This window comes from Eriocheir sinensis, chromosome 17 (assembly GCF_024679095.1).
Source record: "Eriocheir sinensis breed Jianghai 21 chromosome 17, ASM2467909v1, whole genome shotgun sequence".
Classification (NCBI taxonomy): Eukaryota; Metazoa; Arthropoda; class Malacostraca; order Decapoda; family Varunidae; genus Eriocheir; species Eriocheir sinensis.
Genome location: NC_066525.1, coordinates 7760990 through 7788158, shown reverse-complemented (window position 1 = coordinate 7788158; position 27169 = coordinate 7760990). Strand labels below are relative to the sequence as shown.

At 45.6% G+C, this 27169-nt stretch overlaps 1 protein-coding gene across 3 annotated transcripts in view; it reads right to left on the bottom strand.

The window, feature by feature from the left end:
* LOC126999888 (uncharacterized) overlaps window positions 1-26570 on the bottom strand; it is a 145178-nt gene extending 118608 nt beyond the window's left edge. For 2 of the 3 annotated variants that reach the window (XM_050863014.1, XM_050863013.1), the window contains exon 1: window positions 26443-26564. The gene's annotated coding sequence lies outside the window, so the exon portion shown is untranslated. Of the gene's footprint in view, window positions 1-26442 lie in introns of all 3 variants that reach the window. The other variant, XM_050863015.1, reaches the window with a different exon arrangement.
* Window positions 26571-27169: the final 599 nt, after the last annotated feature.

The window sequence follows — 27169 nt, the reverse complement described above, 5'->3', positions numbered from 1 at the left end:
GAGTGAGGCAAAAAAAGAGAGGCAACGCTTGTCCGGCGGCATCATTAAACAATCTCACCACTGAAATGATAAAATCGGAAACACACACAGACAAATAGCCACAAGAAACCCTGGCCGAGCACCCTACAACACCTGGGCGCACGTGGAAGAGCTAGTAGGGTGAGGGAAGAAGAGTAACGCATCACATCTCTCCAGCATCAAGCGACATACTAAGAAAACACAATCATGTCTATTTCCCGACGCCTCCACGGTACGGAAACAAATTAGAGGCTCTTGAAAGGGAGTCGTGGGATGTTTTTAGCTCTTCTTCTGCGGATCACGCGTAAGGGTAAGCATATGAAACCTTCCGCTGGCTAGAGGTCGACAATTTTATGAGCTCTGGAGGAGAAATGAGAGTGAAGGAATAAAGATGTGGGGGCGAGGAAGGTGGGGGAAGGGAGAGGAGACGAGGAAGAGGTGAAGAGGGTAGCGAAGAGATTCTGGGAACGTACTTGAAGACTTATAACGTAAGAATGGAACGACGCCGCAGTAATATTGGTGACTGAACAACAAAGGTGGTGAAGGTGGCGGTGGTGCGGTGGGGGAGGGGGGGAGGCAGGTGGAGTCGTGTGTACCATAACGGAGGATGACTTATTGATATCACATTCTGGGTATACAAGATGCATACGCGTCACGCCGTCATGTATGCAGTAAAAAAGTATGACAGTTTTACACACACACAAAAACACAGGCAAGAAACCGAACAAGTAAGTAAGTAAACAATAAATCAGACAAACAAACACAAGGAGGAGAATGAGGACACACACACAAACAAACAAACAAGCAAACAAACAAGCACACACAAGCCCCCCCCCCTCCCCTACCCTCACATATCCACCCACCCACCCACCCACACACACACATATACACACACACACACGCTGTCAGGGATGGCTCGACAAGTCCACAGACACCACCTGCTCAGTCAGTTGTATCCCGGCGGGCGCGTGGAGCAGACGGGCGCTGGCTGGCTGAGGGTCCCGGGCTCCGGCACCACTGAGCCGCGCTGATCGCTGCCTCGCCTCTCCGCGACACGAGCGAATCAGGCCAACTTGTGGTCCTTCGTGTTTTCGTCAGGGATGTCTCGACCTGACTTTGCGTGCGGGTGTGTTGAAGGCTTATGTTTACTTACCGCGGAGAGGAACTTTTATGAACTCTGAGGTCTAACTTAAGCCTCCAGGAGCGAGGCTGAAGAGGACGCCCGCGTGGGCCTCCATGCCAATAAAGTTTGGGAGTTAGTTTCTGTTTCATTTATAAGTAACTACACGCATAGGGGTGAAGATTGCACGTAGTTCTGTAGAGTAAGAGACTAAACAGCCCCTTGGCAACCCCCAGCCTCCCTTCCTCATGAACGAGTAGCCCACTGACCTACTTGGAACAGAGGAAACTAGAATTCTGGAGAACGTACTTTCACTGGCTGCAACGACGAACCAACGTGACACTGGACCAGCACTGAGTCACGGCTGTCGAACATCAGATTATTGCACAAGTAAATAAATAAATGAACCGCTACATCAACATCAGTCACGTTTATAAGATGAGGTGAAGGATGACTCTTGAACGCCAGGCTTGTGATAACGAAGGTAAAAAGAAAATAAAGTGACACTGTTGGGGGCGTGTTGTAAATATAAGAGAAAAAAAGTAGCGAGTGTCGGTACACATTTCATTGCTTTTATCTTGAACGCTGTGTCATTGAGTTTCGTAAATGGAAAACACGTGTACCTAGTTTTTTTTTAAGAGAGCGAGAGATAGGCTGAGGGTGGAGTGCAGGACGAGCCGCCACGTGCCCTTCCTCACCTGGCCACACCTGTCCCCCGCTACCTGCCCCGCGTGTGAGGTGATCCAGGACGCGCCTCGCTTTCCTTTTCCATTGACGGACTAAACTGTTACCATATAGTTAACCCAGATCTCAGTGCCGGACAAGACAATTGCCATAAAACTCTAAGGCGGATCATAAACACACAACTGACTTTGAACGCAATGTAAATGGCTCTGGAAATACTAACTTGCTGAAAGGAATCGAGTAAGTGTCTAGAAACGCATCATATTCCCCTTCATTATCCACTAACGGACAAAACCACTGCCGTATAAAGTTGACGAGGATAACAAACACGTAACATCCCACTAGAACACACACTGAATGACTCTGCAAACACTATCCTGCTGAAAGGACTCGTGCACACAAACACCTGCCGGCCACCTCCGAGCAGGGCGGCGGGACACGTGTGAGCGCCGCCCCCAGCTGGCCGGAGTCACCATGCCGTACGGGAGGACCTGCTCTCGACGCCTCGCAGGTCACCAACAGGTAGGCTCAGTTACGTTTACCTTAACCACAACATAAGTTTCTGTCCGTGTTTTGTTTCTCATTTATGCGCCGCGATCTTAACCCTTACACAAGAAACATAAACAACATATACAACGAATCACTCTGCTCATGTTGTGGTTCTCATGTGCGCCCCGAAATCTCAACTGATAAAAAACAAACAAAATACACAACAAACGTTTTATTTTCTGTCCATGTTTTGTTTCTCTCTCCCAGCGCCCAAATCTTAACCAGTCCACAGCATACACAAACAACATACACAACAAACCGTTCTGCTCATGATGTTTCTCTCGTAATCGCCCAAATCTTAACCAGTTCACAGTATACACAAACATTCATAAAAAAATATTTCTGTTCATGTTGTTTCTGTCGCAAGCACCCAAATCTTAACCAGTCCACAGCATACACAAACAACATACACAATAAAGCTTTTCTGCTCATGTTGTCTCTCGTAAGCGCCCCAATCTTAACCAGTCCACAGCATACACAAACAACATACACAATAAAGCTTTCTCCTCATGTTGTCTCTCGTAAGCGCCCCAAACTTAACCAGTTCACCCCATACACAACAAACCTTTCTCTCCAAGTTCTGTTTCTCTCTCCTAGCGTCGCGATCTTGAATAATATATAACAAACACAAACACGATACAGAGCTAACCATTCTGTCCATGTTCTGTTTCCACGTATGCACTACAAGCTTGACCAATACACAATAAACGCAAACAGGATACAGCACGAACCTTTCTCTCCATGTTCTGTTTCCTCCTTACGTGCTGAGACCTTAACCAATACACCAAAGCAGTATTCTAAACTCCACTTCAGGTTAACTCTTTCGTCGTAACCAACAGGCGGTGCACAAGGAAAAAGTCGTGAATCCAGGGACGCCGAAGCCATTATCTTTATAGCTCAGTTTGTTTTTAATCAATGCACAACTGCACAACGATATTCCTGTTCGCTCTCTCTATTCCGAGTGGCGCAGAAAAAATAATCTCCTCACGTCTAATATCTTTTAATTTGTCGATCAACTGCCGCCGAGCTTTATCCATGTTTTCTGTATATTGCAAGTGATTATCCTCAAAACTCCGGGGAACTTATAATTGGCAGAGGAAATAATAGTGTAGGCAATTAATCTGGAAATTCCTTTACATTGATAAGTGACGACGAGAGCAACATCTGAAGTAATTACCCTTAACAACTGGCAAGGGAATTTATTTGAATTAGTTAACCTCGTCATTCCCCCTACATTACTAATTGGTGACAAGAATCCCATATGAAATAATTACGTTTAAAAATCCTCCTTTACTAATAACTGGAGACAAGAACATCAGGAAGCAAAGCAGTAAAACTTCCCCCGAACAAATAACAACTGGCGACGAGAATACTATATGAAAAAAAAAATAATAATAATACTCCCTGGGGACGATAACACCATATGAAATAACTACCTAAAAACTCCTCTTCGCTAATAACTTCGAAACTGAGTAACGTTAGAGTTGGGGCGACTGATTATGTAAAAATAGAGGTATTCTGCAAAATTGATCTCAGGTATGAAAATAAACCAGTCAAATAAAACGACTGCAACACATTTTTTTTTATAGTTTTCACAGCGACTCATTTTTAAACCTAAGCTGAATTTCTTTTTATATTCAAACCTCAGCTCAAGATCTTTTATAGAGTAGAACCCGGAAAGAAAAAAAAACGATTTGCCGAACATAAAATGACTAACCGACAGTGATTCAGCGAACATAACATAACGATAAGAACAATTTAGCGGAGCGAGGTGTGTGTGTGTGGGGGGGGTGGGGGTGGAGGGTGATGTCTGTCCAAGCGTGAGCCGCCAACGTGACATCAGCATCGCATACCTGTCTACGCGTGGCACACCTGTCGACGGGAGGCATGTGTCAGGCTCACCGCGGGACGTGTGTAGGTGTGTCGCCCCGTCAGTGTCCCTTCCCGCCTCCTCTGTCTTCCTGTGCAAAATGTTAAGGATGTTCATTTTTTATTTATTTTGTTTTAGGTTTTATTTCCTCTTGCTCTTCTCCGTTTCTTTTTCTTTTCTTTTTCATCTTTCTCTCTTACGGTTTTCTTCTTTTTCTTTCTCGTTCTTCCTCTCCTACTTCTTTGTCCTCCTTACTATGTTTCGGGTTCTTTTCTACCTCCTTACTTTGCATTTTCTTCTTAATTTCCTCTTCCTCCTCCTCCTTTTCCTCTTCCTCCTATTCCTTTTCCTTTTTGTCCTCTTCCTCTTCCTCCTTCTCCTCCTCCTTTTCCTCTTCCTCCTCCTCCTATTCCTTTTCCTTTTTGTTCTCTTCCTCTTCCTCCTCCTCCTCCTCCTTTTCCTCTTCCTCCTTCTCTTCCTCCTCCTCTTTCTCTTTCTCTTCCTCTTCCTTTCCATCTCATCCTTTTCCTCACTCGGCTGTCTTTTATATGCAAAATTGTAAATGATATTTGTCTCGTATTTTAGTTTCCTTTTATTGTCTTTAGTCTCCTTCTCCCCCTCCTCGTCCTCCTTCTTCTCCTCCTATTTCTCCTCCTCCGTGACTTCCTCATTTAGGTGCTTTAATTAAATCCTTGCAAATACGCCGCATTCTTCTTTGCCTTCATCAAACAATAAGATAAGCAATGCGAATACCGAGCCAGCAAAGATAGCGTAAAGAAAAGACTCACAGCACCTGACCTGCCCTCACCACCATCACCAACAACAATGATAATAACAATAACAACAACAACTACAGCAATAATGACACTACTGCTACTACTACTACTATTACTACTACTACAACCTGACTACCTGATTCTGGTTGCGACACTTTTCTTTTTCCTTTGCACTTTGTTTACTTCGTGACTCACCACCATTACCACCACCACCATCACTACCACCACCACCACCATCACCATTACCACCACTACCGCTTTGGCCCTTTCCATCCTCCCTCTTCCTTCTCTCCCTTCTCTTCCTACACCTCGATCACCGCCACTCATACGTCCAAGCTTTTGTGTGCTCCCGCGGCTCACAATCATCATCATCAATATCACCTCCACCACCACCACCACCATCATCACTATCACCTCACCGGCAAGACCATCACTATTAATCACACCACTACCTTATTTGTCCCTTTTCATTGCCTCTTCTTACCACTACGATCCTTACCACCACCAGCAACACCCATCCTCCTCCCTTCCTCTACCACCACGATGACCACAACCACTGCCACAACAATCCCCACCACCACAGTCATCTATTCTCGCTCTGCACCCTCCTCCCGCCCTTCTTCTCCGATACCACCACCACCACCACCATTATCACCACCACCACTTAATAATATAACCCTTGTCTTTCTCTACACTTTCCCGGAACCATCTACGTCAACAGCTGCAATGACATACCAACAACAAAAACAACAACAACAAAGACCGTCACCACTATCAATACAATCACCATCACCCTCACTACTTCTTGCATCTTAACACCATCGCCATTGCCACCACCACCACCACCACCACTACCACCACCACAGCCACCTCCAAAATCACAGCATAACACCTGTCAACAATACTAACACCACCAACACCACTTCACACCACCAACACCTCCGCTAACGACACCCCCTCCACCTCCACCTCCACTATTGTTCTGCATCGCCCTCATCAATAACAAATGGAGAAAACAAGGAAGGAGGATGAGAAGTAAGTTATCGCCCATTCATTAATAAGAGAAGCCACAGTTAGAGATGTTGACAGGTACGGTCATCACTTTACGGGTCGAAGGCTTTCAACTATTCAAAAGATCTGGCAATACTTTCCCTAGTGACCCAATGTTTTTAGAGAAAAGAAAGACTCAGTAGTTTTCTCTCTCTCTCTCTCTCTCTCTCTCTCTCTCTCTCTCTCTCTCTCTCTCTCTCTCTATGCATACTAAGGACAGGGAGGAGAATGGACTACACTTTTTCTACCTGAGCCGTGTGACGTTAATTAAGAGACGCATAACACCGTCACCCACACAAACACATAGTCTGCTGTCAATGGTGTGCGCGAAGGTGTCAGAGTGGGTAAAAGGGTGATGTGACGCGGCAGATTTCCAGACTGAATATATATACACAAAGAGATAGACATTTGTGTGTGTATCATTACGAACACTAAGGTCGGTATTATAAGACATTTTCGCTTTTCATATCAGCTATTTATAAAGGTCAAAGAAGGGGTCAATCAGGTTATAATGAGTGTTTCTTTAGGTTCACGGTACAGAAGACGAATCAAATCACCACCAGGGCCATAAAACTAATCCTAGGAATACCGCAAACTCCTACGAATGCCTTGTTAAATATGTGAACTTGGGCGACGAAATGTTTAGCAATACGGCCCTTTAAGAAACAGGAGGGTGTGCGAGGAGGTGTCAAGAGTGTGAGAAGGTGAGGTGACGTAGAAGGTGTCCAGACTGAATCCAAGCCAACTCGAATGGACAGACGTTTGTGTGTGTCATTACGAATACTGACAGACAGCCGCGGGTCAATATGAGAGGAACGCTTCTCGTTGTTTTCCAAGGTTTGTGGTTCGCAGGAAGGCTGAGGAAATTTTAAAGAACGAAACTCAGAAAATAGAGGGTAAGAGTTCTACGTCCACGTATATAATATTATGTAATCTGCGGAATGTTGATTCTACTGCAGGCCGCCGCGCTGTACTTTAAAAATGGTACACACAGAAATGTTTATGAAAAGAATATTCTGTAAGTTTTTAAATTATCCCACGAATAACAGTAGACTTGTAATACTGGAATTCCCTTTTGGACGACAATCCTTCTCAGCTCGAGTATTTCACAGGCTGAACTGCTTGTCGGAAATTATTTTTATATTGTTTACAGTAATAATACCGTCATAAAGTTGATTTTCCAGATTGTTAAATGTCAATACTCTGAAAACCCCCCCGCCCAGGCATAGGCTAGAAAACAAACGCCACAGACGGATTGAGAAATTCCAATCCTTGGAACTGGAAAACAGCTATTGTAACATCTGATTGCGCAGAATATATAATAAAAAGGGTAAGGATTACGGAGCCGTAACTCCCCGGCCGTGACAAGATTCATCGCACAAATTCCATATAAAGAGTTACATATGATATAAATTTGCGACGCCATGATAGATGATTATTCTGACATCAGCGTCGGGATGTGGCCCCCAACGACACACCTACCAGCTCTCAACAATGCGTGGCCGCCGCCGCCGCACCAGGCCAGCGGGACCCTCGGCCTCCCGTGACGGGCGCTGATGAGCCACCCTCCGTGTCGATGCTCCTTGGCAGGTGACGGGTCGCGACACACAAGTCCTTTAGGAACCATTTCACGGAGAAGACATAAAGCGACGCAAATATTAAAAAAAAGGGTACGTCGTTAATTACGGAAGGGGACCGTGAATAACGCTAAACTCCGTGTCTTTTCTTGAGCAACGTGCAACTTTAATCAAGTGGCATTCAATAAGAAATGTTCGTTGGAAATAATTATTCCCTCTTCTGGTCCCTGAGCGAAGGAACACAGGCTAAGGGTATTTCACTCAGGGATAATTCAGCTGACTGCGGCCAGAAAATAAAAGAGGAATATTGACGTGATAATCGATTAATAGATAAAACTTTGCCCGCCTGACAAGTCCTGACTCCGCGGAGGGTCTTGCCGCCTACACAGGACCTGGGGTCACACACACACACACACAGACATACACACATTTCATAAAGCATTCGTACAGGTTGTGGGTATTTCTATGGGTAGTTTTTCGAGCCTATTGGTACTTTGACAGTCCTGTATACCATGAACGTGAAAAAACACTCATGAGACTCCGAATAATCTCCTTTGTGGCCTTTGAAAACAGATGTTGTGGGTGCCGAAAGTGTCTGATGTTGTGGGTGCCGAAAGTGTCTGATGTTGTGGGTGCCGAAAGTGTCTGATGTTGTGGGTGCCGAAAGTGTCTGATGTTGTGGGTGCCGAAAGTGTCTGATGTTGTGGGTGCCGAAAGTGTCTGATGTTGTGGGTGCCGAAAGTGTCTGATGTTGTGGGAGCTGAAAGTGTCTGATGTTGTGGGTGCCGAAAGTGTCTGATGTTGTGGGTGCCGAAAGTGTCTGATGTTGTGGGTGCCGAAAGTGTCTGATGTTGTGGGTGCCGAAAGTGTCTGATGTTGTGGGAGCTGCAGTGTCTGATGTTGTGGGAGCTGCAGTGTCTGATGTTGTGGGTGCCGAAAGTGTCTGATGTTGTGGGTGCCGAAAGTGTCTGATGTTGTGGGAGCTGAAAGTGTCTGATGTTGTGGGAGCTGAAAGTGTCTGATGTTGTGGGAGCTGCAGTGTCTGATGTTGTGGGAGCTGCAGTGTCTGATGTTGTGGGAGCTGCAGTGTCTGATGTTGTGGGAGCTGCAGTGTCTGATGTTGTGGGTGCCCAAAATGTCTGGAAAAAAGGACCCTGAGCCGCTCATTCCCGAGGCGCAGACTAACCTCCGCCCATCCGTCACGGGGGAAGCGATGTTGCTATAATGAAACACCAAAAAAAAATATTGCAAATTGAAGAATACGAATAAAGGCAAAAACTGGTCCGGGAAGCATTCCTAATATATTACTGAACGTCACGGCACAGCGGCACCATAGTCAAGAGCTGCTCGCGAGCCTTAATATATGAAAAATGTGAATTATGGTCTTTGATGATATTAATAACGTAGACTAATTGAATGGAATGGATAATGAGGCGTAACTAAGGAACGATAGTACTGCAAATAGCGCAGGGTTCAGATAACTACTCCCTCCCCCAGCGCCGTCTTACGCCTACATAACACACATCAAGAAACCCCAGCCTTGTTTTTTTTTTTTTAGGTACTGCCTAAAAAACGGTAGGGTGTCTTGAGGGGACTCTTGGACGGCCTCAGGGTCATATTTTTAAACATTTCTTCGCCCAAGGACACGTAATTTACTAGTCTTTCATGGGAGTTTAGGGCATTTCCAGGGGTACTTTTATGACCCTGGTGGTAGTCTGAGCCTTCTTCTGTACCATGAACCTAAAAGAACACTCATTGGAACTCGATTAACCTCCTTTTTTTTCCCTTGGGATTAGTTGGTGTGAGGGGTGGGAGCATCTGATAAGACCAACCCCAGCCCGGTAGTGGCGCAGACAAATTTTATTTATAGAGGCTGCCGTGATATATGGCTCTGGCTTGGCCCATGCTGCCCCCCGGTGCTCCTTTTGAACGAAGTCGCAAAGGGTTGAATGAAGATCTGGGCAACATGTGGGTAATCTTCCGTCACTCGGCGATGGTTTGAAAAATCAGCGAGTTTCGGTGGGACTCGAACCGAAGTCCACGGGCTGCTTGCATGGGCTCACCACGCCCGCACGCTGACCACTCGGCTACCGCCTCCCCTGTTGCTTGCATCTCATTACTGGGAAGAATTTTTGTGACAATGCCTTGCAAGTCTGCTTTGGGAAGGTGGATATTTATTACGTAAAAAATAGAAAAAGTTGATTTGTATTCGTGGGTAAATATATAACTATCCCCGTCCCCCCTCCCCCCAACCTCCACACACAGACACACAGTTAATATTTAAATGCAACTATTCGCAAGTGAAAAGGTCAGCTGGCGGAGTGACCTTTTAGTAGCAAGTTCTCGCGTGATGAAAACTAAATTGGCAATATCCACGACTAATGAAAGTAAAAGGCCAAGGAGTGACAAGGACGCTGGCAGCAAAGAATCTCTGCGGCGGGGCAGCGAAATGGATGGAAACAATTACAAAGAGGCATTGCAAGGCTCAGCGGCAGCAGCACCGGCGGCAGCGTGCAGGCCAACACGCTCCCTTCACCTTCCGCTGCACCGCCGTACATCCTTGAATGCACCGCGCGGAGAAAAAAAAGCGCCTCGTTGATGTTCTCTGTGCACGCCGCGGCTCCTCGGCCATCAATCCTCCCTGCCTAGCTCCGGGTGCCTTCCTCCTTGCCTCTATTTCGGGCCGGTATCTGGGAGGGCGCTGCTGGTGGTGGTGGTGGGGGGGGGATCTGAGGAAAGGTAGCGGACAACGAGCCGTGGTTCTGATGCTTACGAGGACAGATTAACCCCCCCCCCCACACACACACACGTAAGCAAACACCCTACTCCCCTTATCACACGGCCCGCGAGCTGTCCTGTACACATTTCCTATTTGCTCTTGTCCCGCATTTTAGGAGCGGCGGTCGCGGCATGATTTCTGGCTTGACATTACGACGCCCACGCTGCCCTCTGCCGGGGAGGCCTGACTTACGGGCTGGCGGGCGCTGACTGACTCGCGCGTGATCCTGGCTGTCGGGAAGGCTGAGTGACCGCCACCCTCACTCCCTCACCCCCTCGTCCTTGCCCCTCACGCCCTCCGGAGCCCACAGACTTGAGTTGTTGTGGCCCGACCGATGCGTTGTCTTTCTCCGGAGAGTTGAAAGGGATATCCTGGGAGTTCGTGGTGTTGCATTGGTCATTCTTTGTCCTCCTCCTACCTCCCCCCCCCCTTCTACTCCTCCTCCTCCTCCAGTCACAAATCCCCTAATCCCACCCTTACCCTTTTTCCTCTTCCTCCTGTTCCTCTTACCCCTTCGTCTCCATGTCCCTCTTTTCTCAGACCCGTTGCCATGTGTCTTTCCTTGCTTTCCCTTCCTCGTCCGCCTCCTCGCTGCTCCCCTTCCTCCAGACCATGAACCAATTTCCTTTCCTTTTCGCTGCAAGTGTTTCCTCTTACGTTAACACCTCATCTAAACCTCGTGTGTGTGTTCTCGGTCTTGCTTCTCTACGTCTTTATCCTGCTTCTCCTCCTCCTCTTCCTCTTCATTCCCTCTCATTTCCTCGTACGTTCTCCTCCTCCATTGCTGTCTCGCTCGTTTATCGTTCCTTAATTTCTTTCGTTATTTTCGTCGTTATTTCCTACTTCGATGTTATTCCAAGCCTCCTCTTCCCTTCTTTCTTGTGTAATTCTCCTATTTTTATTTATTTCTCATCTATCTCCTTTCTAATCGCCCTCGTTCACCTTTATCGTTATCTTCATCTTCGCTTTACTTCCTTATCCTAATCCTTATCGCATCTCCTTATCGCCATTTTCCCCTCCGTGCGCTAATACATCCTTCCTTCTCCACTAAGGTCGCTGTTCTCTCCCTCTATTGCTATTTTCGTGTTTATATATTTTCCTTTCCTTAATCAATTTCTCCCTTTTTAGCGTTTTTCTTTCTCTCCCGTCGGTATTTCCTTTCTTAATCGTTTTCTATCGGCTTCGTCCTTATCCGCTTGCTTTGTCGCTGTCTGTCTCTGTTATCGACATCCTCCGTTTCTACTGTTTTTGTTTTTGATATTATTAGCTTCCTTTGGTCCAGTTCCTTCTTCGTCTCTCTCTTTCCATCGCTGTTTCTATACTTCATCGCTATTTCTCTCCATTTCCGTTTACCGTCCTTTCTCTTGTTGTTTTTTTCGTTATTCGCTTCCTTTGCCTCAGTTTCTCCTTCGTTTCAATTTTTCCATCCATCGCAAGTCCATTCTTTCATCACTGGTTCTTTTCTTTATTGCTATTCCTTCCCATCTCCATTTACCGTCCTTTCTCTCTTTTTTTTAATCGTTATTCGCTTCTTTTGCCTCAGTTTCCCCTTCGTTTCAATCTTTCCATTCATCGCTAGTCCATTCTTTCAACTCTGGTTCTTTTCTTTATTGCTATTCCTCTCCATCTCCATTTACCGTCCTTTCTCTCTTTTTTTTAATCGTTATTCGCTTCTTTTGCCTCAGTTTCCCCTTCGTTTCAATCTTTCCATTCATCGCTAGTCCATTCTTTCATCACTGGTTCTCTTCTTCATCGCTATTCCTCTCCATCTCCATTTATCGTCCTTTCTCTCTTTTTTTTTAATCGTTATTCGCTTCTTTTGCCTCCGTTTCTCCTTCGTTTCTATCTTTCCATCCATCATTCATCACTGGTTCTCTTCTTCATCGCTATTCCTTCCATCTCTTGTTACTATCCTTTCCCCTCCGCCATGAACCCACCACATCTTTTCTTTTTTCATTCTCCTCGTGTACTCTATCGCTGAGGGAATACGGCGGTTCAAAACAAACATATAAGTTCTGGTGAGGAAGTAAAACAACATACCCGCGACTGCTCAACCGGTTCTCGCGTGTCCCCTCAAGTGCTGTCAAAACTATTATTTCCTTCGTGTTGTAACCTTAGTTCTACGCGTCCTCCTGTCTCCTTTCTAATCGCTCTCGTTCACCTTTATCGTTATCTTCATCTTCGCCTTACTTCCTTATCTTAATCCTTATCGCATCTCATTTTCGCCATTTCCGCATTTCCTTCGTGTTGTAACTTTAGTTTTTCGCCTCCTCCTATCTCCTTTCTAATCGCCCTCGATCACCTTTATCGTTATCTTCATCTTCGCCTTACTTCCTTATCCTAATCCTTATCGCATCTCATTTTTGTCATCTTCGCCTCCATGCACTGATCTCAAACTCATCGTCGCCTCTATACTCATGTTGGAAAAGCCTCTCGTGGATGCTGTTGTGATTTCCATGGACTGTTTTGTGATGCTACTGATGGTTTCACACGGCTTCTGCATCTTCAACGGCAAAGACACCCATAAAGACCCGGTTGATCTTGTCTGTGGCCTTGAGAAACAATCGTAATACCTTTCGTAGAAGTTGTGATTTCCATGGACTGTTTTGTGATGGTACTGATGGTTTCACACGGCTTCTGCATCTTCAACGGCAAAGACATCCACAAAGACCCGGTTGATCTTGTCTGTGGCCTTGAGAAATAACCGTAATGGGAGCGCGATACGTTTAAGAATATGGACACAGGATTGGCCGGCCGCGTTAGCACCACGCCGGGATGCTGCGCCGTCAGATAAAGAAAACGTGAGCAAGGGCGAGGGATGACTCAACAAGAACACGCCCTGTTGCCTCTAATGATTATTCATTGCGAGGGTGACCAGACAACGGCTTCAAAAATTGTTCATATGTGTGTGTGGGGGGGAAAGGAGGAGGGGAAGGGGCATGTGTGTGTGTGTGTGTGTGTGTGTGTGTGTGTGTGTGTGTGTGTGTGTGTGTGTGTGTGTGTGTGTGTGTGTGTGTGTGTGTCGGGGGAGGGTACAATCGGTGATCTCCGTCCGTTCAAGTGTCAATTGGAAGCTTAAGTGCGTTTATGTAACACGTGATGGTGCGTGTGTAGTCATGGGGCGTGTGTGTGTGTGTGTGTGTGTGTGTGTGTGTGTGTGTGTGTGTGTGTGTGTGTGTGTGTGTGTGTGTGTGTGTGTGTGTGTGTGATCGAAGGAAAGTAGGTCAGAGTAGAGTGTGTGAGAGAACCGCTGTGGGGAGTGTGCCAACGAGGGAAATATATCACCGTTTGTGCGTGTGCGCGTGTGTGTGTGTGTGTGTGTGTGTGTGTGTGTGTGTGACCGTGCAACATTAGCGCCACACAAAGACCACGCCAAGCATAACGTGCAAGAGAACAGCTCATTGCGAAACCAACAACACCATCAATGTCTTCGCGGCCACAACGAAGCCTTCCCCTTTCCTCCCTGCCCCCTCCACTCCCCTCTCCCCTCCGCCCCTCAGCTTGTGGGAGAGAACACGGGGGGAGCATTACAAGGCGACACAAGCCGATAGAGGGCGCCCACGAACTGCAGGCATTGCGGAGAAGCGGCTAAGGAGGATTGGGGTAGGAGAAGGAGAGATAATAGACAAGAGAAACTGCACCAAAGAGAAAAGGAAGGAAGAGGCAGGACACGGAAAACCAAAGAACAGTATTGAAACGAAGGTCGGGAAGTGGGAGTGACGGAGTTGGTGTAGGAAAAAGAATAAAGAAATAAAGGTCAGAGGAGATGTACCAGAAAAAAAAAACACAGCCAATATGGGAAAGCAGGGAAGATGCAGGATACGGAAGACTAAAGAACAGTACTGAAGGGAAGGCTAGAACGTGGCAATAAGGGAGTGGATGAAACGGGAAAGACTGGATGATATGACGGACAGAGGGGTTGAGGTAAGGACGTCACGGCGAAATGGGAATGGAGGCAAGGACAGATAACAGGAAAACCAACAAAGAATACTGAAAAAGAGACTAGAAAGTAACAATGAAGGAGTAGATAAAAGGGAAAGAGTGGGAGACATGAAGACCAGAGGCGTTGAGGAAAGGGCGTCACGGCGAAATGGGAATGGAAGCAAGGACAAAGAACAGGGAAAACAAACAAAAAGTATTGAAAAAGAGACTAGAACGTGACAATGAAGGAGTAGATGAAGAGAGAGAGAGTAGCCGATATGATAGACAAGAGGCGTTGAGGAAAAGGCGTCACGGGGAAAAGGGAAAGGAATTATGAACAGAGAACAGGGAAAATCAACAAAGATGACTGAAAAAGAGCTAAAACGTGGCATAGAGGGTGTAGATGAAGGGATAGAGTGAGGAACATGACAAAGAGAGGCGCTGAGGTAAGGAAGTCTCGGCGAAATGGGAATGAAAGCAAGGACAGAAAACAGGGAAAATCAACAAAGATGACTGAAAAAGAGCTAAAACGTGGCATAGAGGGTGTAGATGAAGGGATAGAGTGAGGAACATGACGAAGAGAGGCGTTGAGGTAAGGAAGTCACGGGGAAAAGGAAATGGAGGCATGGACAGAAAACAGGGAAAATCAACAAAGATGACTGAAAAAGAGCTAAAACGTGGCATAGAGGGTGTAGATGAAGGGATAGAGTGAGGAACATGACGAAGAGAGGCGTTGAGGTAAGGAAGTCTCGCGAAATGGGAATGAAAGTAAGGACAGAAAACAGGGAAAACCAACAAAGATGACTGAAAAATAGCTAAAACGTGGCATAGAGGGTGCAGATGAAGGGATAGAGTGAGGAACATGACGAAGAGAAGGTAAGGAAGTCTCATGAAAATGGAATGAAAGCAAGGAAGAAAAAAAAGAAACAAAAAATGACTGACTGAAAAAGAGCTAAAACGTGGCATAGAGGGTGTAGATGAAGGGATAGAGTGAGGGACATGACGAAGAGAGGCGTTGAGGTAAGGAAGTCACGGCGGGGAGATGAAGACAAGGCAAAGGACGCGGAAACCAGGAAGGCGAAAAGGGCGCAAGGTAGGGCGTGGATTTGGGGTTAAGTTGCATGGTGGGTCGGGGCATGGGAAGGTGTTGGCCACGCGAGGTAAGCCATCACACACACACACACACACACACACACACACACACACACACACACACACACACACACAAGCACACACGCACACAAAGGCTCCAAGGAAGGGCCGTGGAGCAGATGAACAGCTGCTCAAATATTCGAGGCCCCGTGAAACTTGGCCGCCTTATGACTGCTGTTGCGGGAAGCTGAGAAGTTAGTGTCGTTAGTGCTTCCTCCTCTCACCCTCCTCCTCCTCTTCTTCTCTTTCTCTTCTCTTCTCTATTCTTGCTCCAGTGTATTCTTCTTATATTATTTTCCTTTTTATCCATCTTCTCAACATCCTCCGACTCCTCCTCTTTTCTTCCTCTTCTTTTCACTATGCTTTTCTTTTGGTTTCTTCTCCTCTTATTCCTTTTCTTTTCCTTCTTATGTGTCTTCTTTTCCTCCTTTTCCTCTTCCTCCTCTTTCTCTCCCTCTTCTTTTCACTTTTGCTCCGGTTGTCTTGTCTTCTTTTCCTCGTTTTCTTTTCCTTCTACATCTTTTTATCCTTCTATTCTTTCTCTTCCTAATCTTCCTTCTCTTCTCCTCACCATTCTCTTGCTATTGCTTTTGCCTCGGTTCCTTCACTTTCTCCTTCTTCTCCTCCTCTTCCTATTTCTCTTCTCTTCATTATTCTCTTGCGTCTGCTCGCTCTTCGGCTCCTTCTTCTCCTTTTCCATTTATCTTCCTTCTTCTCTTCCTCCTCCTCCTGTCAGCCCCTTTCCTGCCTACTAGTTTCTCTTTTAATCATAATTCTCTCGCTCCGGTTGCGTCCTCCCCTTCTTCTTCTTCTTCTTCTTCTTCTTCTTCTTCTTCTTCTGTCAACGTATTTCCTGCTTACTGGTACGTCTTCTCATCATCCTCATATTCTTATTCGTCCTCTTCCTCTTTCTCCGCTTCTTCTTGATCCTCTTCGTCCTGTGTCTGTGTAGCTCCTCTTTTTTTGTGGGGTCATTTTTGTTGCGAAAGATGCGTTGTTTGTTATTCTGATGCAAGTGAAAATGCTCTATGAAAACATGTAGTCTTCTTGTCTTATACTGCGAATACATAAACTCTCTCTCTCTCTCTCTCTCTCTTATAATATTCCCTTTACAGTCTCAACGTTCGTAATTTCGTTCTCTTCACTTCATCCGCATGCTGTCTTTCCTGGTCTCATTTTACCTTATTTTCACTAATTTTCCCCTCCCTTCCCTGCTTGCTCTCTTAATCATCAGTAATCTCTACCTCCGTTTTTGTTACCTCTAATGTCTTCCTTTTTACCTCACCCTCTCACTCTCTCCTCTCTGGCTTCGTGTGTGTAACCAGGCTTTCCTTCCCCTCTAACTCCTCCCGAACCCTTCCCCTTGTGGTACTCTTGGGGAAGACGGAACGAAGATAAAGAAACTAAACTCGCTTATTATTATCACACTTGCCAACACTTGCTGACTTAACACTGTCATAATGAGAATTGTCTGGCGAGGAGGAGTGCGTTGGCGGCAGTGAGTGTGTGTGTGTGTGTGTGTGTGTGTGTGTGTGTGTGTGTGTGTGTGTGTTCCCGGTAAACATTGCAACACTCACGCGGTCAGAATATTGTATCATCACCAATGCGAAGATAATACTACCTCTAGGTCTCCCAGCAGCAACATTAACTCCTATTTCTCTAACATACTACTGCAACTATAATAATAATAATAATAATAATAATAATAATAATAATAATAATAATAATAATAATAATAATAATAATAGTAATAATGTGATATCAACTGAAACCATACAGTTATAGCCATTCCCAACAGCAGCGCCTCTAAACAAAGGAGTGAAGCTCTATAGCCGACAATAGCTCACGGGAACACAGCAGCGTCGCATCTGAACCCAGTGTCGCTCATCTACGCCGAACAACTATGGAGGAGGAAGGGGTGAAGGCACAGGGTGAGAGTTTATAAGCTTCGGGTGTAGGGGTGTCGAAGGCAGGGGAGCTGGACACCAAGGGCGGCTGTCGATGAGACAGGAAATCTGGTTGCCGGAGTCGGGTCAAGCTAGAGCAAAAGAAAAGATGTATAACGTATGTTTTATGGAGAGCAACCCAAGGTGTCGGTGAAGCAAAGCAAGGTTGTGTGTTGCCGGTAAACAAAGTGAAGGGAGGCAGTAAACATGCTATTAAGGGGAGGCAAAGAGTGTTATGAAAGAAGGTAAGCAGTGCGTTGGGGCGGTAAACAGGCTGTTACTCGGCCCGTGCACCAGACAGTGACGGGGCACACAACACAGGACAAAGGCGTAACCAGGGTCGTCCGATCAGTTACTCAATAGACAAATGTTTTACGAAGAACCTCGAGGCAGCCACACGACAGCTGTGTATGGGAGCGCGAGCTCGCATGTGCTTATGTGCACTTGTTTTTGTGTGTGTATGTATGTTTGTGCATGTGTGCTGTACGCTCACACAGGCACGCGTGTTTATGCCGAGTGTTAACAAAAAGGGCGCCGTCAAAGCTGCTGCGGCGTCCTGGCGGGGGAGCTAAGCGTCGGTCAACAAAGAAACGCTTGCCGGGTGGGCGTCGGTGATTACTGAGAGCACAAAGTGACTGCAGAAGACAAAATGTTGCTCCTCTTTGTTGTCGTGGCATAAAGCGCTGCAGCGTACCACTGTTCGGGTGTCGACGCGTCGCCTGAGGAGTGTCCGGCGGGCGGCGGGCGGAGCCACGAGGCCGGCCAACAGGTGCCCGAGACGGGGCGGGGGCGGCGGGGCGGCGAGCCAGTGAGTCATATCACACGCAGCACCACGCTGACAACACCCACTATTAGATTTACTTTCAAGTCGGTACAAATACCTAGAAATTCTTTCAAATTGTTTTGAAGTTTTCATTTGGCAGGCGAACAAAAAAAATCATCTTTTAAAATCTGAACCTTACGTAACACAATTTCTGTGATGATAATACTACCACCACTACTACTGCTGCAAGAATAATAACTAACATAGAGAGGAAGGAAAGAATAATGGAAGGAGGAAGGTCCGGGAGGGAAAGCACACACACACACACACACACACACACACACACACACACACACACACACACACACACACACACACACACACAAGTTAGGTATGTTAAAAACGTCACCCTTCATAGGCACGGTACGTACGAGGGGTTGCGTCGACAGCAGCGACAGACAGGTGAAGGTCTCCGCCTTGACACAAACGAGGGCGGCGAGGTGGCAGGGGCGGGGGCGTCGGGTGGGGGACGTCAGTGACACGCTGCGGGGGGAGGAAGCGGGACGGGTGGCGGAGGCTGCGGGACCCGGAATAATGAGCCTCGGCGGGTGTTACCTGTCAACGGGGAGGGTAGGGGGCGGGGGGCGGGTGTCACTACCTTCCCTCTGATGGCGTTAATTAGCACTGAGGTAACACGGGAGAAGTTTATCAAGGAGGAACACCTACCCCCGGCACACCTTGGGGCTCCTTGCAGGCATACACGGGTAAAGGGGGTGGGGACGGCCACACCTCAGCACACACAGGAAGGGATTGGCACCTGACCTAGAGCGCAAGGGTAATGGAGCTGTCCGGAAGTCACGAAGGTGGTGGGGTTTGGCACGCCCTACCAATAAGCCCTGATGCAAGTTTACATCAGCGCCGCTCACCCAAGTTAGGTTATGATGTTATACTGGTAGCGAACGATCGTCTTTTATTTGGACTTCCTTAGGTCGTGTACAGCGGCGAAGGCTTCTGACACTTCACTGCTGACTCTCGTTCGGGGTGACGGAAGCGCTCGAGGGTAAAAACAAAAAGACAAAACAAAATCAATGCACCACTCAGCCATGTTGCATTATGAGTGTTGTTCCTTTCGACACACTGGGGGCGCTGTAAATGGCTCCTGATGGCTCGTCGCGCCGACCATTAAACACTTCGGCTCCCAGGCACACATATTTGGCAAGGCTTTCGTAGTTGTGAGTATTTCCAGGGGTAGTTTTATGACCCTATAGTGATAATTTGACCATTCTTTAGTACCTTTACCTTAAAAAAACACTCATGTGAACCCGACTGATCTCCATTTTGACCTTTGAAAATAGTTGATGTGAGAGGTGGAAGCATTGAGGCGTGAGGGACACACACACACACACACACACACACACACACACACACACACACACACACACACACACACACACACACACACACACACACACACACGTATTCACAAACATTTTCCGCTTATGTACAATTCACAACAGCACGCGACTTTTTTTTCTTCTCAAACTTACAATATAACGAAACTAAAATAATAGCAATAATCTCTCTCTCTCTCTCTCTCTTCCCCAAAACAAACACACAAACCCAAACAAATGAAAAAAAGTCAGGAGGTAAAATGTGTTCCCTCAAACCGGCCGTTCGCTGACTTGCTCTGTTTGTTTGTTTGTTTGTTTGTTTGTTTGTTGCGCTTTTTATTTGTTGTTGTTGTTGTTGTTGTTGTTGTTTCTCTTTCTTGTTGGTCTTGTTTTCTTTCCTCTCCTTTTTCACGAGTTACTTTTATTATTATTACTGTTATTATCGTTATTATTATTATTATTATTATCATTATTATTATTATTATTATTATTATTATTATTATTTATTATTATTATTTTCACTCTGCATCTAAACTTCTCTCTCTCTCTCTCTCTCTCTCTCTCTCTCTCTCTCTCTCTCTTTTCTGGTTCCTCTGTGTAATATTTGTTTTTATTCCTTCCCATTGTTTTTTTTTAATTTCATATATTTCATACCTCTTTCACGTCTCCAGTATCCGTATTATTATTATTATTATTATTATTATTATTATTATTATTATTATTATTATTATTATTGTCGTCGTTGTTATTGGTGGTGGTATAACTTTTCTTTCCCTTCCTTCTTTTCCTAGTTTTCGATTATAATTGTTCACCTCGCTTTTATATTTTCCGCGACTTTCTTTATTACATTATTTCCGGATCACGAATTATATATATCTTTCACTACCTGTACTTCCCTCCCTTTTTCTTTCCTATATTCTCTTACTTTTATTTGAACTCTCACCTGATGGGCAAATTATAATACCTTTCCTTATATATTCAATTACTTCGGCATCATTTTTATTACTTGACTTTTTCTCCCTTCCTTTCGTTCTTTCTTTCTTTTTCTCTCTCTTTCGTTCGGGTTGTCTTCTGGTCTGCAATTTCCATTTCTAATTTGCCTTTCAGGAGTGTCACGTCCCCTGGGTGGATCTGTCTTGTTGAGAGAGAGAGAGAGAGAGAGAGAGAGAGAGAGAGAGAGAGAGAGAGAGAGAGAGAGAGAGAGAGAGAGAGAGAGAGAGAGAGAGAGAGAGAGAGAGAATGGACTATAATAAGAGTACGGTACGGAATTAAACACACACACACACACACACACACACACACACACACACACTATACAGGCATACATACAAAGATAGACAGACAGGAAAACACACACACACACACACACACACACACACACACACACACACACACACACACACACACACACACACACACACACACACACACGAAAGGAGATAAAGAAAATAAGAAAAATGGAGCAAGACTTGAAGAAAATGCAAAGAGAAAAGAGAGGAAAAGAATTTGGTGTGATGGAAAGAGAAGAGGTTTGTGTGTGTGTGTGAGAGAGAGAGAGAGAGAGAGAGAGAGAGAGAGAGAGAGAGAGAGAGAGAGAGAGAGAGAGAACGAAAAAAAAAAAAGAAAAATGGCGCGATGGCTGGACGATCAGGAGGAGGAGGAGGAGGAGGAGGAGGAGGAGGAGAGGAAGGAAGGAGTTAATTTCATCAACTTCAGACAAGACAAATGTGTGTGAAAACGTATAAATTAGTTCTCTTATAAGCATTAGCTGCATTCTGAGTCCGTCTCTCTCTCTCTCTCTCTCTCTCTCTCTCTCTCTCTCTCTCTCTCTCTCTCTCTCTCTCTCTCTCTCTCTCTCTCTCTCTCTTCCATTATCTCTTCCTTCCCTGTGCGTCATCTTTCCTTCCTTCTACTCTTCTCTACAACACCTTTCCTTGCCACGCCCTTTGTTCTCCTTCTCCCTTTTGTATCTGTATAACAAACTCTTACGTGACGTCACACTGAAAACAAATGACGTGGGAGATGCGTATTTGAGGGACGACTGAGGGAGGGAGGAAAGGGATGGCTGCATGGTGGAGATAGGGAAAACGAAGAGAGGATGAAAGTGGAAGAAAGCAGGGTCGAGGAAGCGAGCCTTATCAAAGACAGTAAGTTTGCCAAGATGTTACTTTGTTGAGTTCTTTGGAGTAGACACGAGAGGTACAAGTTTAAGGATAAGTCTTCTTCTGGACAACCAAGAGTAGACAAGAGAAATGAAGGGTAAAGATCATAAATAACACAAACACAGGTAGAGAGCAATGCAATGTTAACCGTATCAAAGAATAAGTTTGATAGGATGCGTTAGTTTTTGCGGAGTTTTGGGGAATAGAAACGAGAGAAACAAGTACACCAAAAAGTCTTCTCCTGGACAACCAACAGCAGACAAGAGAAGTTGAGAGAAAAGATCATAAATACCACAAACAGAGGTAGAGAGCAATGTAATGTTAACCGTATCAAAGACTAAGTTTGCTAAGATGTGTTAATTTTTGCGGAGTTTTGGAGAATAGAAACGAGAGGAAGAAGAACACCAAACAGCCTTCTTCTGGACAACCAACAGTAGAGAAGGAGAAATGGAGGGAAAAGATCATAAATAACACACACACAGGTAGAAAGCAATGCAATGTTAACCGTTTGCTAGGATGCGTTAGTTTTTGCGGAGTTTTGGGGAATATAAACGAGAGAAACAAGTACACCAAAAAGTCTTCTTCTGGACAACCAACAGAAGACAAGAGAAATGGAGGGAAAGGATAATAAATAACACGAATAACGCAAGAACGCCGAGGGAAGAGGCTGACCATTAACTTGACAAGGGCTGACTTATGAGGTGCTGGAGGAAAACATCTCTGTGCTCACTGTTAGTTTCTTAAGTTGGAAGTACAGCTATATCCAATTTAGGGTATAACCTTTTAATGAAGTCAGTGATTTAACCCAGGGTTTCTCAACGTGGGCCAAATGGCACCCTTGGTGGCCATGATAAATTTTCAGGGGCCAGAGAACAAAATTAGGAAAATGGGGGGCCACCGGGGGCCACAGAACTTTCTAGGTTTGCGTTGCTCATATGAGCTTAATATTTTCATATTTGTTTTATGGTGTTTTCTTATCAGCTGTTCTACTGCTTCATTTACCGACTTCGGCGTATTTTTGCTGTAATCCTGGCAACATTCACTTCCCATGAGCTGGCAACACTGGATTCAGGGTTGTTATGTTTGTCCTTTTAAGGACATTGTCCCATTTTGGTCCGTTTGTCCTTTAATTTTCCTGAAAAAAAGAAAAGACAGCCTTTATCTGCCTTTATTTTACACAGTATATCTTTTTCCTGCTTACACGTTAACATAAGGCAGCGCTAAAGAAATGAGTCAGACTGTTAGAGCATGTTCGTGTACGTAGCGGTACCAGTATTGGACGCGTCAGGACTTGGGAAGGCTGATCCTAACAACGATCGTTACTATATCTACCTCCCAAGATGTAGTAACTTAGGGGGGGCCACGAGCACTCAAATTACCTTGGAGGGGGCCACTGCCGAAAAAAGGTTGAGAAACCCTGATTTAACCAATAAACTCAAGCACCACTTTTTTCATCTTCTTTTCATTACTTTCTCCCCTTTCTGAATTTCAAGTTTATCCTTCCTAGCAGCCGATTCCCCGCCCGGCATTGTCTCACTGTTCATTCTCGGCTGGCGTATCTAGTCTTTCCAGGTAATCTATTGTGAGTCACCCCTTCCTGTGCTAACCTCTACGCACTCTCTTTTCCTATCATTGTCATATTCCCTCAACCATTACACCCCTTTCCAGCTAGTCCATTGCTACCCCTTCCTGTATCAATCTCCCTTCCCTTCAACCCCTTATCCCTTCAAACTTCACACCCCTTATAGTCATCTTCGGATCTCCCTTTCACTTCTTTCTCCCTTCTTCCTCTATCCAGTTTTCTTTCCCTTTCCTGTCGCATTTCTCTTTCTTTGTGTCTTCCTCTTTCCTGCTTTCTTCTTTTTCCTTGCCTCCACCACCTCATCCCTTTCCTTCCTTCTGCAGTTCTCTCCTCACCTCTTTAGAAGCAGCTTCCCCCCCCATCCCCAACACATGAGAGAAGGGGAAGGGGAAGGGAAGGGAACGGGAAGGAAGGGGAAGAAGGGTGGTAGTCAAGAGGAGTGAGGAATAGGGGAAGGGGCAGGAGGTGGAAGGGGGGAGAGGGGGGTTTCATTTGGGGTCAAGTTTCGGTAATTTTCCAGACTAAGTTTCGGTGACATTAACTTGAGGTTGTTTACTTCAGGGTGTTAAGGGGAGGTCAGGGAGGGAGGGAAGGAGGGAGAGAAGGGGAGGAGAGAAGGATTAATGAAGAGAAGGAAAGAGAAAGAGAAATAGGGATGATGTGAGGATGACATTGTATGCGCTTGTAGAGGAAGGTTAGAGAGTTAAAGAGCAAAAGAGAAAAACTGAGAGAGAGAGAGAGAGAGAGAGAGAGAGAGAGAGAGAGAGAGAGAGAGAGAGAGAGAGAGAGAGAGAGAGAGAGAGAGAGAGAGAGAGAGAGAGAGAGAGAGTAAAGAGAGGGAAGAGGCTTTAGGATATTCGTAGTGATATAAAAATAAATATCGTAACTTCAAAAACTACAACTACAATAATAATGACAGCAACAACAATAGCAAAATAAAACAACAATAACAACAACAAAAAACTAAACAAATGCACAATCTCTCTCTCTCTCTCTCTCTCTCTCTCTCTCTCTCTCTCTCTCTCTCTCTCTCTCTCCCCCGCCCTGCCAAAGCTCAAGCCTAAGGAAGCAGAGGCGGCCGTCGATTCGCTTCCTTTTCTAATTAACAGTAAAATCAGGTTATTACTATCTCCAGAAGTTTTCCGATGATACTGTAACTTTTATAATAACTTCGCCGATTTTTCTCCCCCTTTTTATTTTTCATGGAGAGAGGAAGCAATCGGAAGTGGCGCGCGGAGGAGGAGGAGGAGGAGGGGGGGGGGAGTGGGAAGGGAGAGGAGAAAAGTGAGGCAGGGAGGGAGGGAGAGTAGACAGGTGGAGGGATGGAGAGGAGGGAGGAGAGCAAGCTGGATGGAGGGGAAGCAGAGAGGAACAGGGGAGGAGGAAGGGTGGGGGAGGGAGAGGGCAAGTGAAAGGATGGAGAGGGAGGAGGAAGGCAGAGAAGAGGAAGGGAGGAGAGTACACAGGTGGGGGAAGAGAGGAAGAGAGGAGAGATAAGAGGAGGGAAGGAGAGAAAGAGGAACCAAGGGAAGGGAGGGAGGGAGAGAGAGCGAGAGAGGGAGTTGGAGGGTGAGTGCTGGAGGGAGGGTAGCAAAAAGGAGGGTGGAGGGATAGGGGGGTAAGGAAAAAGGCAAACTGAGAGGAGGAGGAGGAGGAGGGGGATGGAGGGGGATGAAGGAGGAGAAGGGGGATGGAGGACGAGAAGGAAGGAGGGGAGGGTGGGGGCAGAGGCACGTGAAGTGGAGGGGTGACTGTGACAAACAAACCAAGGCTGTCTTCATTAACCTTCTTCTAACCTTCATAAACCTCTTTCACATTCTTTCATTCTTTTCAATTAATTTATTCTTCGTTTTCACTGCGTTCGGGTTAACAGCTTTTCTTGACACGATCCGTTTTCACCAGTAAGGAGGAAGCATCACTACGACCGTTTAGGGATCAAGAGTTATATAAAAAGACGTACAAGCGAGACACACAAAGAGTTCATAGGCCAAGGGAGGCTTTGTGCGGGCCGGGAACTGGAGAGCCCATCGAAAATAGCTCGCGTCGATGATTGAATGCAAACAGTGGGCGGAGCGCGGTTCGTGAGTGTTCCTGGAATCGTCGTAATCCGAGTTGCGTTGACGCCGACTTGGGATGCGCGTGCTTTGTGGCAGTGACGGATAGAAGGAAAGACATATTATAAGGGCGTATTGCTAAACATTTCGTCGCCCAAGTACACATATTTGACAAGGCTTTCATAGGAGTTTCAAGCATTTCCAGTAGTAGTTTTATGACCCTATTTTTTTTAATTTTTTTTTTACAATAAAGGAGACAGCTCAAGGGCACAAAAAAAGGAAACTATAATAAAAAAAAGCCCGCTACTCGCTGCTCCTATGAAAAGAATCAAAAGAGGTGGCCGAAAGAGAGGTCAATTTCGGTAGTTTTGGTAGTTTTGCCCTTCTTCTGTACCGTGAACCTTAAGAAACACTCATTAAAACCCAATTGATCCCCTCTTTGACCTTTAGAAATAGTGATGAGAAGCGAAAGTGTCTTATAATACCGACCTATTATAGAGGCTTGATATGACGAGGATAAGTTACTAATCAGAATATGTTACAAGGGTACTTTTTCGGCCTTTACAAAGAGATGACAGCCATTTACCAAATCTGCAAAAAAAACAACGGCATCTTCTAAACAGTCTTACGTATTTGTTTAATTCTACACTTATATGATTTTTACAGCAAACGAGGCAGTTCAAGGGTAAAAAAAAGATACAGCAAAAAGCCCGCTATGTTGCTGCTCCCAAAAAGCGATAAGTAGAACATCCAAATTAAAATATAAAATCGATTGGTTAATTTTTCTTGTCATAGCTACGCCATACCAACAAATACAAGTAAATACAATCACCTATGAATGATCTTAAGTATCTGTTCCTCGATATATTAAGATTCAAATGCACTGTCAAAAGAGAGCGAGGTGGACACTAAACACTCGGGGTCACCTTCCAGCGTAACTTCCTCGCGCAGTTCACGAAGTTCAGAGCGATTACCATCCCTAATTGCATGCCGTCAAACAGGCCGTCACGGTAACGATTAACTCATGACACTTAATTGATTGGCTTACCTGGCGGCGACTCTCCACTTCGTCCTCGGCCACCTACTCGCCACCAAGACTCGCTAACACTCCCACTCGCTTGACGGCCGACCACAGTTTATTCGCCACAGACAAACGCTAGCACAGACACACACGTTGGACTGATCACTCAAGAATAGGAGCAAAGGGAAAGATGGAACGTGGGGGTTGACTCCTGCTTGGAAATAACGGAAAACGCTCGCTCTTTGTGGTCAACTTACGTAAACATATGCCAATCCTATTTTTGCGCTACATACAAGTGAGAGGTACACAGTGATACAGACTAATGTTTAATAAAAAGTTTGAAAGAAAAAGAGACGATGGGGTTATTATTAAAGGCAATATAATGAGAAATTCACAAAGAGACCAAATGAACTCACTGGCGTTGACGTGATGATGTGCGCAGACGCGGCCGCTCTGTGACGGGCGACGATGCGAGGCTAGGCTGCGTGTGATTACCTGCTGACCACCCATTTGTGAGGCGTGATTCTTACCAAAGATTTCAATCATAAATCAACAATACCTATGATATCCAATACTATTTAGCCCCTGTGAGTTGGCCGTTCCTAAAGTCTAAGGTTATTGAATATACTACTAATTCCTTCTGCCTTAGGAGAGAACAACAACTGAGTTATAAATTACAGTTTGAATCCGGTTCAGTCGGGGACTCGTGAACCTGCTCGAACCCTTTCACGAGCATAAGGGTCACATTCTTAAA